Genomic DNA, 17,108 nt, shown 5'->3' with positions numbered 1-17,108 from the left:
CTCCAGTGCTTCACTGATGTTTTGTATTATCTAACAATGTTCTATTGAGTAGTTTACAATTATGTTTTTGTCCCATTGACTCCTCCTTATCAAAATATTTGCTCAGATTGCGCTCTGAGATCTGATGAAGGAAATGCAGCCCAGCCCTCGACATATCTTTTCTCTTGTCAACTGCTGACTCATCTGTTGTGTATTCCTAGCATTTCCAATTAAAAAAATAACCAGATTAGCTATCGGAAAGGCTTGCATGTTTTATTTGATAAATCGGTGAAGGGTTGCTGCCTTGGCAATGATTTAATCAGCATTATAGGCGGGCCCTGAAACGGCAGGACCTGCTTTATTTAAATGAGGATATTTGAGACTGCAAACCCGAAGGGATTTCCTGGTTTCAGACTGTTCTCCGCCCCCCCCGTGCCAATACCGCCAGCTTGGTCAGCAGGTTACCCCGAGCTGGGAGACCCCCCCTCCAGGACTTGGCTCAATTACACTGGACATGGTCCTGTGAGGTTTCACAGAAAGTGCTTGTACGGGACCCGCAAATCCAGCATCGGGAGGCAGGTAAGAAGATGATTTCTCATTACAATGACGTTCAGTGGATCAATTCATGGCCTCGGTGTTGACTTCTCCCCCAGACACTGCGTTTCTTAGCCGGCGCTGTGTTACACCATACTTGCATTTATAGAGCGCCTTTCACGACTAAGCACTTTGCAGCGAATGAAGTACTATTGTCATTGTGGGAAAATGAAAACCGATGTTAAAGTCTTTTTATCTAATAAACCGCTGTGGAGCAGCGGGACAGGGACACTGAAATCTCTTCGCTTCTAATCACAGTCAGCGCTGTAATGGAAGCAGGCAGCTTCATTGTAGAATGGCGATGTTAGGGATTCTACCAGCAATTACACTTTGCATGACTCCTAAAAATACAAGGTTGTCTTTGGTAGAAATAAAGACACAATGGATTCCTCTTTGTTTTAATGGAGACAGAAGGATGTCTTTCTGTATAATTAATGACCAGCTAAAATTTGGACAGCATTGGAATATCTCAGAATGCAATTTTGTTCATTGTGCAGAAAAACAGATGCTTTGTGTTGTTAAAATAACCAGGAACTCCTGAGGCAAAGTCTACAGGAAGGTTTCGTGGTCGGCACTTGCAAAAATCTTGGATATGGGCACTCATGTGGTTTTAGTTTACAACATATAAAATTCTGATAGGACTGGACAGGTTAGATGCAAGAAGATTGTTCCCGATGTTGGGGAAGTCCAGAACCAAGGGACACAGTCTAAGGATAAGGGGTAAGCCATTTAGGACTGAGATGAGTAGAAACTTCTTCACTCGGAGAGTTGTTAACCTGTGGAATTCCCTACCACAGAGAGTTGTTGATGCCAGTTCACTAAATATATTCAAAAAGGAGTTAGATGAGGTCCTTACTGCTAGGGGGATCAAGGGGTATGGCGAGAAAGCAGGAATGGGGTACTGAAGTTGAATGTTCAGCCATGAACTCATTGAATGGCGGTGCAGGCTAGAAGGGCCGAATGGCCTACTCCTGCACCTATTTTCTATGTTTCTATGTTTCTATGTACTGACCCAATTCCCTTTTGAAAGCCACGATTGAGTCTGCCTCCACCACCCTCTCAGGCAGCGCATTCCAGATCCCAATTACTCGCTGTGTAAAGAATGTTTTGCCTCGTGCCTTTGGTTCTTCTGCCAATCACCTTAAAATCATAGAATGGTTACAGCATGGAAGGGCATTCAGCCCATCGAGCCCGTGCCCACTCTCAGCTAGTCCCACGCCCCCGCCCTTTGCCTGTAGCCCTGCAATTTTTTTTCATAAGAACATAAGAAGGCCATACGGCCCCTCGAACTTGCTCCTTCAGATCCTTATCCAAATCATCATCATAGGCAGTCCCTCGAACGAAGATGACTTGCTTCCACGAGTTCACAGATGTTTCAATGAAGGACCCGATGTTCCAGTCCTGAACTCCAGTTGAAAGGGTGGAAGATGCCTGTGCGTGGATTTTTTTAACGTGGGGTGACCGTTGCACACCAGCCACCACACGGGTTTGACAGAGCTAGGCCTTTATTCAGTGGCAAGGATTACCCAGGACGACTGGAGACCTGCTCTGCTGCATGGACCTAGTGCGCACACATATCATAGTTTGGGCTGGCCCGTGCTGCCCCTGGGCCCTTGCCTCTTCTGGGCCCCGTACCCTCATTTGCCGCACCTCCGCCACATCTCTTGCTGCTCCTCCGCCACAAATATTCGCCGCACCTCCGCCACAATCTCCCACTGCAACTCCGCAAACATTCGCCGAACCTCCGCCACGATCACCCACCAAATCTCAGCCACGATCCCTCAACACTCCTCCGCCCCGCTCACTCACCACACCTCTGCCACGACCTTCCCGCACCTCTGCGTTACCAGGGCCCTGCCGATGCTTCTGCCCACACTCCAAACGGCGAGCTGGGTCCTGATGATGTCACCCATTTGTGTCAGCTCATGCTGGAAGCTGTAGTGGTATGCTCCAGCTCTTTTATGGTCCGACCTGAGATGGAGCTGGAGTGGCGAGCCCTGCAACATCATGGCCCCCCCCCCCAGTCCTGCGAGAGAACACCTTATCCAAATACCTTTTGAAAGATAACATTTAGTCTGCCTCCACCACCCTTTCAGGCTGTGCATTCCAGATCCTAACTACTCGCAGTGTAGTTTTTTTTTTAACACGCCTTTGGTTCCTTTTCCAATCACCTTAAATCTGTGTCCTGGTTCTCGACCCTTCCGCCAATGGGAACAGTTTCTCTCTATCTATTGTCTACTGTGTCCAGACCCCTCATGATTTTGAACATCTCTTATCAAATCTTCTCTGCTCTTCGACTGAAAAAGCTGGAGTTGTTCTCCTATCAACGTAACTGAAGTCCCTAATTCCTGGAATCATTCTTGTAAATCTTTTCTGCACCCTCTCTAAGGCCTTCACATCCTTCCTAAAGTGCGGTGCCCAGAATTGGACACAATACTCCAGTTGGGGACGAACCCGTGTTTTATACAGGCTGATCATCATTTCCACACTTTATACTCTATGCCTCTATTTATGAAGCCCAGGATCCTATAAGCCTTTTTAATTGCTTTCTCAACCTGCCCTGCCATCTTTAACGATTTGTGCACACATACTCCCAGTTCTCTCAGAGAGAAATGCAACCTCTTTCAGATTGTATCATTTAGTTTATATGTTCTCTCCTCATCCTGTCACCTCTGAGTCTGAAGGTTAAGATTCAAGTCCCACTCCAGGGACTTGAGCACAAAAATCTAGGCTGACACTCCAGTGCAGTTGGAGGTGCTGTGTTTCGGATGAGTCGTTAAACCGAGGCCACGTCTGCGCTCTCAAGTGGACGTAAAAGATTCCATGGCATTATTTCGAAGAAGAGCAGGAGAGTTATCCCTGATGTCTTTGCCAATATTTATACCTCAATCAACATAACAAAAACAGATCATCTGGTCATTATCACATTGCTGTTTGTGGGAGTTTGCAGTGCGCAAATTGGCTGCAGCGTTTCGTATATTACAACAGTGCCTACACTCCACAAGTGCTTTGAGTTGTCCAGTGGTCGTGAAAGACTCTATATTAATCCAAGCCTTTATTTTCTTTCTACCAAATGCTTCACTTCACACATTTCTCTGTAATAAATTTCATCTGCCATGTGTTCGCCCATTTCACCAGCCTGTCGATGTCTTCCTAAAGTCTATCACTATCCTCCTCACTGTTCACTGTACTTCCAAGTTGTGTGTCATCTGCAAATTTTGAAATAGTGCCCTGTATACCCACGTCCAAGTCATTAATATATATTAAGAAAAGCAGTGGTCCCAGTACCGCCCCCTGGGGTAAACAACAGTTCACCACTACTCTCTGTTTCCTGTCACTGAGCCAATTCCGTATCCATGCTGTCACTTCCTTTTATTCCATGGGCTTCAACTTTGCTGCCAAGCCGATTTGTGGCACTTTGTCGAACGCCTTTTGGAAATCCATGTAGACTATGTCATCCACATTATCCTCATCAACCCTCTCTGTTACCTCATCAAAAAAGTTGGTTAAACACAATTTGCCTTTAACAAATGCTGAGAGGTTATTTCCCCTGGCTGGAGTGTCTAGGGGAAACTAAAACTAGAGGACATCGTCTCAGAATAAGGGGCCGCCCATTTAAAACTGAGATGAGGAGGAATTTCTTCTCTCGGGGTTGTAAATATGTGGAATTCTCTGCCCCAGAGAGCTGTTGAGGCTGGGTCAGTGAATATATTTAAAGCAGAGATAGACAGAATTTTGAGCGATAAGGGAGTAAAGGGTTATGGGGAGCGGGCAGGGAAGTGGAGCTGAGCCCAACATCAGATCAGCCATGATCTTATTAAATGGCGGAGCAGGCTCGAGGGGCCGTACGGCCTACTCCTGCTCCTATTTCTTATATTCTTAACAAATTCATGCTGGCTTTCCTTAATTAATCCACCCAATCCAAGTGACATTTTTGTCCCCGATTACTGATTCTAAAATCATCCCCTCCACCAATGTTAAACTGACCGGCCTGTAGTTGCTGGGTTTATCCTTACACCCTTTTTTTGAACAAGGATGGAATATTTGCAATTCCCCCGTCCTCCGGCACCGCCTCCCGTATCTATGGAGGATTGGAATATTATGGCCGTACCTCTGTGATTTCTGCCCTCAATTCCCTCAGCATTCTAGGATGCATCCCTTCCGCTCCTGGTGATTTATCTAATTTAAGTACAGCCAGCCTTTCTAATACCTCTTTATCAATTTTTATCCCATCAAGTGTCTCCACTATACCTCCTTCACTCTGTCTATGGCAGCATCCTCTTCTTGGTGAAGACAGATGCAAAGTCCTCATTTAGTCCCTCTGCCTCCATGCATAGCTCTCCATTTTGTCCCTAATCGGCCCCACCCCTCCCTTACCACCCGTTTACTATTTATATGCCTGGAGAAGACTTTTGGATTCCCTTTTACGTTCGCTGCCATTCTATTCTCATATTTTCTTTGCCCCTCATTTTCTTTTTCACTTCCCCTCTGAACTTTCTATATTTAGCCTGATTCTTAGATATATTCTCAACCTGACATTTGTCATACGTGTTCTTTTTCTGCTTTATCTTGCTCTCTATCTCCATCATCCAGGGAGCTCTGACTTTAGTTGCCCTACCTTTCCCCCTCGTGGGAATGTACCTCGACTGTACCCGAACCATCTCCTCTTTAAAGGCAGCCCATTGGTCGATTACAGTTTTGCCGCCAATCTTTGATTACAATTTACCCGGGCCAGATCCGTTCTCAACCCACTGAAATTGGCCTTCCTCCAATTAAGTATTTTTACTCTTGTTGGTCCCTGTCCTTTCCATAGCTAATCTAAACCTTATGATACTATGATCACTGTTCCCTAAATGTTCCCCTACTGACACTTGCTCCACTTGATCCACCTCATTCCCCAGAACCAGATCCAGCAATGTCTCCTTCCTCATACAATCATAAAAATCATGGAAATTTACAGCCCGGAAGGAGGCCACCATGGCCCATCAAGTCTGTGCTGGCTGACAAAGAGTTATCCAGCCTAATCCCACCTTCCAGCTCTTGGTCCATAGCCTTGTAGATTACGGCATTTCAACTGTATATCCAAGTATTTCTTAAATATGGTGAGGGTTCCTGCCTCTACCGCCCTTTCAGGCAGTGAGTTCCAGACCCCCACCTCCCACTGGATGAAAAAGTTTCCCCTCAAATCCTCTCTAAACCTCCTACCAATTACTTTAATTACAATTACCACTGAGCTGGAAACATACTGATCAAGAAAATTCTCCTGAATACACTTCAGAAATTCTTCTCTCTCTCTGCCCCTTATGCTATTACTATCCCAGGCTATATTTGGATAATCAAATTCCCTCATTATCACTTTTCCATAGTTCTTGCACCTCTCTGTAATTTCCCAGCAAATTTGCCCCTCAACATCTTTCCCACTAGTTGGTGGCCTATAGGATACACCTAGTACATGGCGAGCATCCGAAATCCGGAAACCTTGGGACCAGGGCCCAAGGATTCTGGGAATTTCCAGATTTTGGAACATCTTTGCCTGGGCCAAGGAAGCTGAGGTCGGGCAGCCGAGGTAAGGGGGAGGGGGAGCTGGGGCCAGGGCGTAGTCTGGCCCGGGCGAAGTCGCGTCGAAGTCGGGCTGGAGGTCGGGCCGCCAAGAGCTGGAACGAGGTCGGGCCGCTGAGGGTCGGGGTGGGCGAAGTTGTGGTCTGGCTTCACGAAGGAAGACACAAATAACCCGGAAGTCCTAGTGGATCGAGGGTCTCGTGAGCAGGAGGAACTGAAGGAAATCCTTATTAGGCGGGAAATTATGTTGGGGAAATTGATGGGATTGAAGGCCGATAAATCCCTGGGGCATGATAGTCTGCATCCCAGAGTACTGAAGGAACTAGCCCTAGAAATAGTAGATGCATTGGTGATCATTTTCCAACAGTATATCGACTCTGGATCGGTTCCTATGGACTGGAGGGTAGCTAATGTAACACCACTTTTTAAGAAAGGAGGGAGAGAGAAAACAGGTAATTATACACCGGTTAGCCTGACATCAGTAGTGGGGAAAATATTGGAATCTAGTATTAAAGATGAAATGGCAGCACATTTGTAAAGCAGTGACAGGATCGGTCCAAGTCAGCATGAATTTATGAAAGGAAAATCCTGCTTGACAAATCTTCTAGAATTTTTTGAGGATGTAACTGGTAGAGTGGACAAGGGAGAACCAGTGAAGGTGGTGTATTTGAACTTTCAAAAGGCTTTTGACAAGGTCCCACACAAGAGATTGGTGTGCAAAATTAAAGCACATAGTATTGAGGGTAATGTACTGACGTGGATAGAGAATTGGTTGGCAGACAGGAAGCAGAGAGTCAGGATAAACGGGTCCTTTTCAGAATGGCAGGCAGTGACTAGTGGGGTGCCGCAGGGCTCAGTGCTGGGACCCCAACTATTTACAATATACATTAATGATTTGGATGAGGGAATTGAGTGTAATATCTCCAAGTTTGCAGATGACACTAAGCTGGGTGGCAGTGTGAGCTGTGAGGAGGATGCTAAAAGGCTGCAGGGTGATTTGGACAGGTTAGGTGAGTGGGCAAACGCGTGGCAGATGCAGTATAATGTGGATAAATGTGAGGTTATCCACTTTTGTGCCAAAAACACAAAGGCAGAATATTATCTGAATGGTGGCAGATTAGGAAAAGGGGAGATGCAACGAGACCTGGGTGTCATGGTGCATCAGTCATTGAAAGCTGACATGCAGGTACAACAGGCGGTTGAGAAGGCAAATGGTATGTTGGCCTTCCTAGCTCGGGGATTTGAGTATAGGAGCAGGGAGATCTTACTGCAGTTGTACAGGGCCTTAGTGATGCCTCACCTGGAATATTGTGTTCAGTTTTGGTCTCCTAATCTGAGGAAGGACGTTCTTGCTATTGAGGGAGTGCAGCGAAGGTTCACTGGATTGATTCCCGGGATGGCAGGACTGACATATGAGGAGAGATTGGATCGACAGGGCCTGTATTCACTGGAGTTTAGAACGATGATTGGGGATCTCATAGAAACATATAAAATTCTGACAGGACTGGATAGGTTAGATGCAGGAAGAATGTTCCAGATGTTGAGGAAGTTCAGAACCAGGGGACACAGTCTAAGGATAAGGGGTAAGCCATTTAGCACTGAGATGAGGAGAAACTTCTTCACTCAGAGAGTTGTTAACCTGTGGAATTCCCTACCGCAGAGAGTTGTTGATGCCCGTTCGTTGGATATATTCAAGGGGGAATTAGATAGGGCCCTTACGACTAAAGGGATCAAGGGGTATGGAGAGAAAGCAGAAAAGGGGTACTGAGGTGAATGATCAGCCATGATCTTATTGAATGATGGTGCAGGCTCGAAGGGTCGAATGGCCTACTCCTGCACCAATTTTTTATGTTTCTATGAAGTCGGGCTGGAGGTCGGGTCGCCGAGGGCTGGGGCGAGGTCAGGCCGCTGAGGTGGGGGCAGTCCGGATTTCGGAACATTTTCCGGTTTCCGGACAACCCCGCCACGGATCGGCCCGGTGCCCGGATTCCGGAACGTTCTGAATTTGGAACTCCGGATTTCGGATGCTCAACCTATAGTGTAATTGCACCACTATTGTTTCTTAAGCAAACGGATTCTGTCTTTGATCCCTTCAGGACATCCTCTCTCTCCAGCACTGTAAAATTCTCCTTATCCAATTCTGCCACCCACCTTCTTTCTTTCCTTCGCTATATTTCCTGAACATCTTATATCCAGGAATATTTAAAACCCAATCCTGCCCTTTTTTAGAGCGAGGTCTCTGTTATCACCACAACATCATATTCCCATGTGGCTATTTGCCCCTGCAGCTCACTAACCTTACTTACCACACTTTGTGTGTTTACACACATGCACTATAAACCTATCTTAGACATTCTTGTATTATCTTTAAGTCCGTAACACCACTTTTTAAAAAAGGAGGGAGAGAGAAAATGGGTAATTATAGACCGGTTAGTCTGACATCAGTAGTGGGGAAAATGTTGGAATCAATTATTAAAGATGAAATAGCAGCGCATTTAGAGAGCAGTGACAGCATCAGTCCAAGTCAGCATGGATTTGTGAAAGGAAAATCATGCTTGACAAATCTTCTGGAATTTTTTGAGGATGTAACTAGTAGAGTGGACAAGGGAAAACCAGTGGATGTGGTGTATTTGGACTTTCAAAAGGCCTTTGACAAGGTCCCACATCAGAGATTGGTGTGCAAAATCAAAGCACATGGTATTGGGGGTAATGTACTGGCGTGGATAGAGAACTGGTTGGCAGACCAGAAGCAGAGAGTCGGGATAAACGGGTCCTTTTCGGAATGGGAGGCAGTGACTAGTGGAGTGCCGCAGGGCTCAGTGCTGGGACCCCAGCTCTTTACAATAGGCGGTTAAGAAAGCAAATGGCATGTTGGCCTTCATAGCAAGGGGATTTGAGTACAGGGGCAGGGAGGTGTTGCTACAGTTGTACAGGGCATTGGTGAGGCCACACCTGGAGTATTGTGTACAGTTTTGGTCTCCTAACCTGAGGAAGGACATTCTTGCTATTGAGGGAGTGCAGCGAAGGTTCACCAGACTGATTCCCGGGATAGCGGGACTGACCTATCAAGAAAGACTGGATCAACTGGGCTTGTATTCACTGGAGTTCAGAAGAATGAGAGGGGACCTCATAGAAACATATAAAATTCTGACGGGGTTAGACAGGTTAGATGCAGGAAGAATGTTCCCAATGTTGGGGAAGTCCAGAACCAGGGGTCACAGTCTAAGGATAAGGGGTAAGCCATTTAGGACCGAGATGCGGAGGAACTTCTTCACCCAGAGAGTGGTGAACCTGTGGAATTCTCTACCACAGAAAGTTGTTGAGGCCAATTCACTAAATATATTCAAAAAGGAGTTAGATGAGGTCCTTACTGCTAGGGGGATCAAGGGGTATGGCGAGAAAGCAGGAATGGGGTACTGAAGTTGAATGTTCAGCCATGAACTCATTGAATGGCGGTGCAGGCTAGAAGGGCCGAATGGCCTACTCCTGCACCTATTTTCTATGTTTCTATGTTTCTAATATACATTGATGATTTGGATGAAGGAATTGAGTGTAATATCTCCAAGTTTGCAGATGACACTAAACTGGGTGGCGGTGTGAGCTATGAGGGGGATGCTAAGAGGCTGCAGGGTGATTTGGACAGGTTAGGTGAGTGGGAAAATGCATGGCAGATGCAGTATAATGTAGATAAATGTGAGGTTATCCATTTTGGTGGCAAAAGCACAAAGGCAGAATATTATCTGAATGGTGGCAGATTAGGAAAAGGGGAGGTGCAATGAGATCTGGGTGTCATGGTTCATCAGTCATTGAAAGTTGGCATGCAGGTACAGCAGGCGGTGAAGAAGACAAATGGCATGCTGGCCTTCTTAGCTAGGGGATTTGAGTATAGGAGCAGCAAGGTCTTACTGCAATTGTACAGGGCCTTAGTGAGGCTTCACCTGGAATATTGTGTTCAGTTTTGGTCTCCTAATCTGAGGAAGGACGTTCTTGCTATTGAGGGAGTGCAGCGAAGGTTCACCAGACTGATTTCAGGGATGGCTGGACTGACATATGAGGAGAGACTGGATCAACTGGGCCTTTATACACTAGAGTTTAGAAGGATGAGAGGGGATCTCATAGAAACGTATAAGATTCTGACGGGATGGGACAGGTTAGATGCGGGAAGAATGTTCCCAATGTTGGGGAAGTCCAGAACCAGGGGCATAGTCTTAGCATAAGGGGTCGGCCATTTAGGACTGAGATGAGGAGAAACTTCTTCACTCAGAGAGTTGTTAACCTGTGGAATTCCCTGCCGCAGAGAGTTGTTGATGCCAGTTCATTGGATATATTCAAGAGGGAGTTAGATATGGCCCTTACGGTTAAAGGGATCAAGGGGTATGGAGAGAAAGCAGGAAAGGGGTACTGACGTGAATGATCAGCCATGATCATATTGAATGGTGGTGCAGGCTCGAAGGGCCGAAAGGCCTACTCCTGCACCTATTTTCTATGTTTCTATGTTTCTATGATGCCACCTAATACCTCACTATTTCTTACTCTCGTGTTATCTGTCTCTCAATCCATTGTGCCCTTTGTTTCTCCTTTCTAATGCTACATCTTGGTTCCCATCCCCCCACCAAATTAGTTTAAACCCTCCCCAACAGCACGAGCAAACCCCCCCGCGAGGACATTGGTCCCGGTTCTGTTGAGGTGCAACCCGTCCGGCTTGTACAGGTCCCACCTCCCCCAGAAGCGCTCCCAATGCCTCAGGAATCTGAAGCCCTCCCTCCTGCACCATCTCTCCAGCCACGCCTTCATCTGCTCTATCCTCCTATTTCTACACTCTCTAGCTCGTGACACCCGGTGTTCTCCAAAGATTATTACCTTTTTTGAGGTTCTGCTTTTTAACCTCTTTCCGAGCTCCTTAAAATCTGCCTGAAGGACCTCATCCCACTTATTACCTATGTTGTTGATACAAATAAGGACCACCACCTCTGGCTGTTTACCCGCCCCCCCCCCCCTCAGAATGTTCTGCAGCCGCTTAGTGACATCCTTGACCCTGGCACCAGGGAGGCAACGTACCATCCTGGAGTCACTTCTGTGGCCACAGCAACACCTATCTGTTCCCCTAACTATTGAATTCGCTACCACTATTGCTTTCCCGATCTTTCCCCCTCACACCCCGTACAGCTGAGCCACCGTAGTGTAGCTGTGGCTGCACTCTCCTGAGGAGCCATCACCCTCACCAGTACTAATCGAAGAGCACTCGGGGGACTCCTGCACTACCTGGCTGGTCCTCCTCGTCTAACTGCTGGTCACCCATTTCCTCTCTGCCTGCACACCATTGCTCTGCAGGGTGACCACCTCCTGAAACGTGCTGTCGACGGAGCTCTCAGCCTCGCGGATGCACCGCAGTGACACCAGCTGCTGCTCGATCTCCAAAACCCGGAGCTTGAGCTCCTCCAGCCGACAACACTTCCTGTACACGTGGTTGTCCAGGACACGGGAAGCATCCTGGAGACCCTACATGGCACAGGATGTGCATTCCGTTGGACCGAGCTGCCCTGCCATGCCTTACTTAATAGATTATTACCTAACTTAATAGAAATAAACTCAAGACTTAAAAAAGAACAATCTCCATCTACTCATCAATTTGTTTTATTTTTTTCTCCAGCTCCTTCCCTTGTGCTGACGCCACTTGTCTCTCTCTCCCAGACACTTGCACCCACTCCGGGCTCTTGGGCCTACCTTTATCTCCGGCCACCACCTCTGTTTTGTGTAGTGAGTTGGTCTTACCGCAGGAGAAGGGTCCACAGCCAGATAGGGAATGGAAGACCAACAGGAAGAGCAGTGCAAGAAAGATAGTGCAGGAGTCCCCTGTGGTCATCCCCCTGCAAAACAGATACACTGCTTTGAGTACTGTTGGGGAGGATGACTCATCAGGGGAGGGCAGCAGCAGCCAAGTTCATGGCACCGTAGGTAGCTCTGCTGCAAAGGAGGGCAGGAAAAAGAGTGGGAGCGCGATAGTGATAGGGGATTCGATGGTGAGGGGAATAGATAGGCGTTTCTGCGGACGCAACCGAGACTCCAGGATGGTATGTTGCCTCCCTGGTGCAAGGGTCAAGGATGTCTCGGAGCGGGTGCAGGACATTCTGAAATGGGAGGGAGAACAGCCAGTTGTCGTGGTGCACATTGGTACCAACGACATAGGTAAAAAAAGGGATGAGGTCCTACGAAAAGAATTTAAGGAGCTAGGAGCTAAATTAAAAAGTAGGACCTCAAAAGTAGTAATCTCGGGATTGCTACCAGTGCCACGTGCTACTCAGAGTAGGAATCGCAGGATAGCGCAGATGAATACATGGCTTGAGCAGTGGTGCAGCAGGGAGGGATTCAAATTCTTGGGGCATTGGAACCGGTTCTGGGGGAGGTGGGACCAGTACAAACCGGACGGTCTGCACCTGGGCAGGTCCGGAACCAATGTCCTAGGGGGAGTGTTTGCTAGTGCTGTTGGGGAGGAGTTAAACTAATATTGCAGGGGGATGGGAACCTATACAGGGAGACAGAGGGAGACAAAAAGGAGGCAAAAGCAAAAGACAGAAAGGAGATGAGGAAAAGTGGAGGGCAGAGAAACCCAAGGCAAAGAACAAAAAGGGCCACTGTACAGCAAAATTCTAAAAGGACAAAGGGTGTTAAAAAAGCAAGCCTGAAGGCTTTGTGTCTTAATGCAAGGAGTATCCGCAATAAGGTGGATGAATTAATTGTGCAAATAGATGTTAACAAATATGATGTGATTGGGATTACGGAGACGTGGCTCCAGGATGATCAAGGCTGGGAACTCAACATCCAGGGGTATTCAACATTCAGGAAGGATAGAATAAAAGGAAAAGGAGGTGGGGTAGCATTGCTGGTTAAAGAGGAGATTAATGCAATAGTTAGGAAAGACATTAGCTTGGATGATGTGGAATCTATATGGGTAGAGCTGCAGAACACTAAAGGGCAAAAATCGTTAGTGGGAGTTGTGTACAGACCTCCAAACAGTAGTAGTGATGTTGGGGAGGGCATCAAACAGGAAATTAGGAGTGCATGCAATAAAGGTGCAGCAGTTATAATGGGTGACTTTAATATGCACATAGATTGGGCTAGCCAAACTGGAAGCAATACGGTGGAGGAGGATTTCCTGGAATGCATAAGGGATGGTTTTCTAGACCAATATGTCGAGGAACCAACTAGGGGGGAGGCCATCTTAGACTGGGTGTTGTGTAATGAGAGAGGATTAATTAGCAATCTCATTGTGCGAGGCCCCTTGGGGTAGAGTGACCATAATATGGTGGAATTCTGCATTAGGATGGAGAATGAAACAGTTAATTCAGAGACCATGGTCCAGAACTTAAAGAAGGGTAACTTTGAAGGTATGAGGCATGAATTGGCTAAGATAGATTGGCTAATGATACTTAAGGGGTTGACTGTGGATGGGCAATGGCAGACATTTAGAGAACGCATGGATGAATTACAACAATTGTACATTCCTGTCTGGCGTAAAAATAAAAAAGGGAAGGTGGCTCAACCGTGGCTATCTAGGGAAATCAGGGATAGTATTAAAGCCAAGGAAGTGGCATACAAATTGGCCAGAAATAGCAGCGAACCTGGGGACTGGGAGAAATTTAGAACTCAGCAGAGGAGGACAAAGGGTTTGATTAGGGTAGGGAAAATGGAGTACGAGAAGAAGCTTGCAGGGAACATTAAGGCGGATTGCAAAAGTTTCTATAGGTATGTAAAGAGAAAGAGGTTAGTAAAGACAAACGTAGGTCCCCTGCAGTCAGAATCAGGGGAAGTCATAACGGGGAACAAAGAAATGGCAGACCAATTGAACAAGTACTTTGGTTCGGTATTCACTAAGGAGGACACAAACAACCTTCCGGATATAAAAGTGGTCAGAGGGTCTATTAAGGAGGAGGAACTGAGGGAAATCTTTATTAGTCGGGAAATTGTGTTGGGGAAATTGATGGGATTGAGGGCCGATAAATCCCCAGGGCCTGATGGACTGCATCCCAGAGTACTTAAGGAGGTGGCCTTGGAAATAGCGGACGCATTGACAGTCATTTTCCAACATTCCATTGACTCTGGATCAGTTCCTATCGAGTGGAGGGTAGCCAATGTAACCCCACTTTTTAAAAAAGGAGGGAGAGAGAAAGCAGGGAATTATAGACCGGTCAGCCTGACCTCAGTAGTGGGTAAAATGATGGAATCAATTATTAAGGATGTCATAGCAGCGCATTTGGAAAATGGTGACATGATAGGTCCAAGTCAGCATGGATTTGTAAAAGGGAGATCATGCTTGACAAATCTTCTGGAATTTTTTGAGGATGTTTCCAATAAAGTGGACAAAGGAGTACCAGTTGATGTGGTATATTTGGACTTTCAGAAGGCTTTCGACAAGGTCCCACACAGGAGATTAATGTGCAAAGTTAAAGCACATGGGATTGGGGGTAATGTGCTGACGTGGATTGAGAACTGGTTGTCAGACAGGAAGCAAAGAGTAGGAGTAAATGGGTACTTTTCGGAATGGCAGGCAGTGACTAGTGGGGTACCGCAGGGTTCTGTGCTGGGGCCCCAGCTGTTTACATTGTACATTAATGATTTAGACGAGGGGATTAAATGTAGTATCTCCAAATTTGCGGATGACACTAAGTTGGGTGGCAGTGTGAGCTGCGAGGACGATGCTATGAGGCTACAGAGTGACTTGGATAGGTTAGGTGAGTGGGCAAATGCGTGGCAGATGAAGTATAATGTGGATAAATGTGAGGTTATCCACTTTGGTGGTAAAAACAGAGAGACAGACTATTATCTGAATGGTGACAGATTAGGAAAAGGGAAGGTGCAACGAGACCTGGGTGTCATGGTACATCAGTCATTGAAGGTTGGCATGCAGGTACAGCAGGCGGTTAAGAAAGCAAATGGCATGTTGGCCTTCATAGCGAGGGGATTTGAGTACAGGGGCAGGGAGGTGTTGCTACAGTTGTACAGGGCCTTGGTGAGGCCACACCTGGAGTATTGTGTACAGTTTTGGTCTCCTAACTTGAGGAAGGACATACTTGCTGTTGAGGGAGTGCAGCGAAGATTCACCAGACTGATTCCCGGGATGGTGGGACTGACCTATCAAGAAAGACTGAATCAACTGGGCTTGTATTCACTGGAGTTCAGAAGAGTGAGAGGGGACCTCATAGAAACGTTTAAAATTCTGACGGGTTTGGACAGGTTGGATGCAGGAAGAATGTTCCCAATGTTGGGGAAGTCCAGAACCAGGGGTCACAGTCTAAGGATAAGGGGTAAGCCATTTAGGACCGAGATAAGGAGAAACTTCTTCACCCAGAGAGTAGTGAACCTGTGGAATTCTCTACCACAGGAAGTAGTTGAGGCCAATTCACTAAATATATTCAAAAGGGAGTTAGATGAAGTCCTTACTACTCGGGGGATCAAGGGGTATGGCGTGAAAGCAGGAAGTGGGTACTGAAGTTTCATGTTCAGCCATGAACTCGTTGAATGGCGGTGCAGGCTAGAAGGGCTGAATGGCCTGCTCCTGCACCTATTTTCTATGTTTCTATGTTTCTATGTTTTGAGGCATTCCTGGAGATTCCCCGCGTGAAGTTCTAACCATGTGACATTTGACCATGTCACACGTGCACATGTTACTGCCCCTCTCCTTGCATTCAGGTTCTGTAAGACGGTCACAACTCTGCACTGGGAATCTCAGTGACTCCATCCCCAGACCTCCCTGTCTCCTCCTGAACATCCTGCTCACTCCCCTGTGCCTCTCTCTCCCTGACCCCATTCCCCAGTCTCCCTGACCCCATCCCCATTCCCCACTCTCTCTCTCTCTCTCTCTCTCTCTCTCTCTCTCTCTCTCTCTCTCTCTCTCTCTCTCTCTCTCTCTCACCCCATTCCCCACTCTCTCTCTCACCCCATTCCGCAATCTCTCTCTCTCTCTCTCTCCCTGACCCCATTCCCCAGTCTCTCTCTCTCTCTCTCTCTCTCTCTCTCTCTCTCTCTCTCTCTCTCTCTCTCTCTCTCTCTCCCTGACCCCATTCCCCAGTCTCTCTCTCTCTCTCTCTCTCTCTCTCTGACCCCATTCCCCAGTCCCTCTCTCTTTCTCTCTCTTTCTCTCTCTGACTCCATTCCCCAGTCTCTCTCTCTCTCTCTCTCTCTCTCTCTCTCTCTCCTCTCTCTCTCCCTGACCCCATTCCCCAGTCTCTCTCTCTCTCTCTCTCTCTCTCTCTCTCTGACCCCATTCCCCAGTCCCTCTCTCTTTTTCTCTCTCTTTATCTCTCTGACTCCATTCCCCAGTCTCTCTCTCTCTCTCTCTCTCTCTGACCCCATTCCTCAGTCTCTCTCTCTCTCTCTCTCTCTCTCTCTGACCCCATTCCCCAGCCTCTCTCTCTCTCTGACCCCATTCCCCAGTCCCTCTCTCTTTCTCTCTCTTTCTCTCTCTGACTCCATTCCCCAGTCTCTCTCTCTCTCTCTCTCTCTCTCTCTCTCTGACCCCATTCCTCAGTCTCTCTCTCTCTCTCTCTCTCTCTCTCTCTGACCCCATGCCCCAGTCTCTCTCTCTGACCCCATGCCCCAGTCTCTCTCTCTCTCTCTCTCTCTCTCTCTGACCCCATGCCCCACCCTCTCTCTCTCACCCCTTTCCCCAGTCTCTCTCTCTCTCTCTCTCTCTCTCTCTCTGACCCCATTCTCCAGTCTCTCTCTCTCTCTCTCTCTCTCTCTGACCCCATTCTCCAGTCTCTCTCGCTCTCTCTCTCTCTCTCTCTGACCCCATGCCCCAGTTTCTCTCTCTCTGACCTCCATGCCCCAGTCTCTCTCTCTCTCTCTCTCTCTCTCTCTCTCTCTCACCCCATTCCCCAGTCTCTCTCTCTCTCTCTCTCTCTCACCCCATTCCCCAGTCTTTCTCTCTCTCTCTTTCACCCCATTCCCCAGTCTCTCTCTCTCTCTCCTCTCTCTCT

The 17,108-nt window shown here is 47.3% G+C and overlaps 1 protein-coding gene across 1 annotated transcript in view; it reads left to right on the top strand.

The window, feature by feature from the left end:
• The first annotated feature begins 416 nt into the window (after nucleotides 1–416).
• LOC139265398 (phospholipid scramblase 1-like) overlaps nucleotides 417–17,108 on the top strand; it is a 106,257-nt gene continuing 89,565 nt past the window's right edge. Inside the window, exon 1 of the mRNA XM_070882390.1 lies at nucleotides 417–558. The gene's annotated coding sequence lies outside the window, so the exon portion shown is untranslated. The remainder of the gene's footprint in view (nucleotides 559–17,108) is intronic.

Source organism: Pristiophorus japonicus, chromosome 6 (genome assembly GCF_044704955.1).
Source record: "Pristiophorus japonicus isolate sPriJap1 chromosome 6, sPriJap1.hap1, whole genome shotgun sequence".
NCBI lineage: Eukaryota > Metazoa > Chordata > Chondrichthyes > Pristiophoridae > Pristiophorus > Pristiophorus japonicus.
Note: the sequence above shows the minus strand (reverse complement) of the source record. Positions and strands in the feature narration are given on the sequence as shown.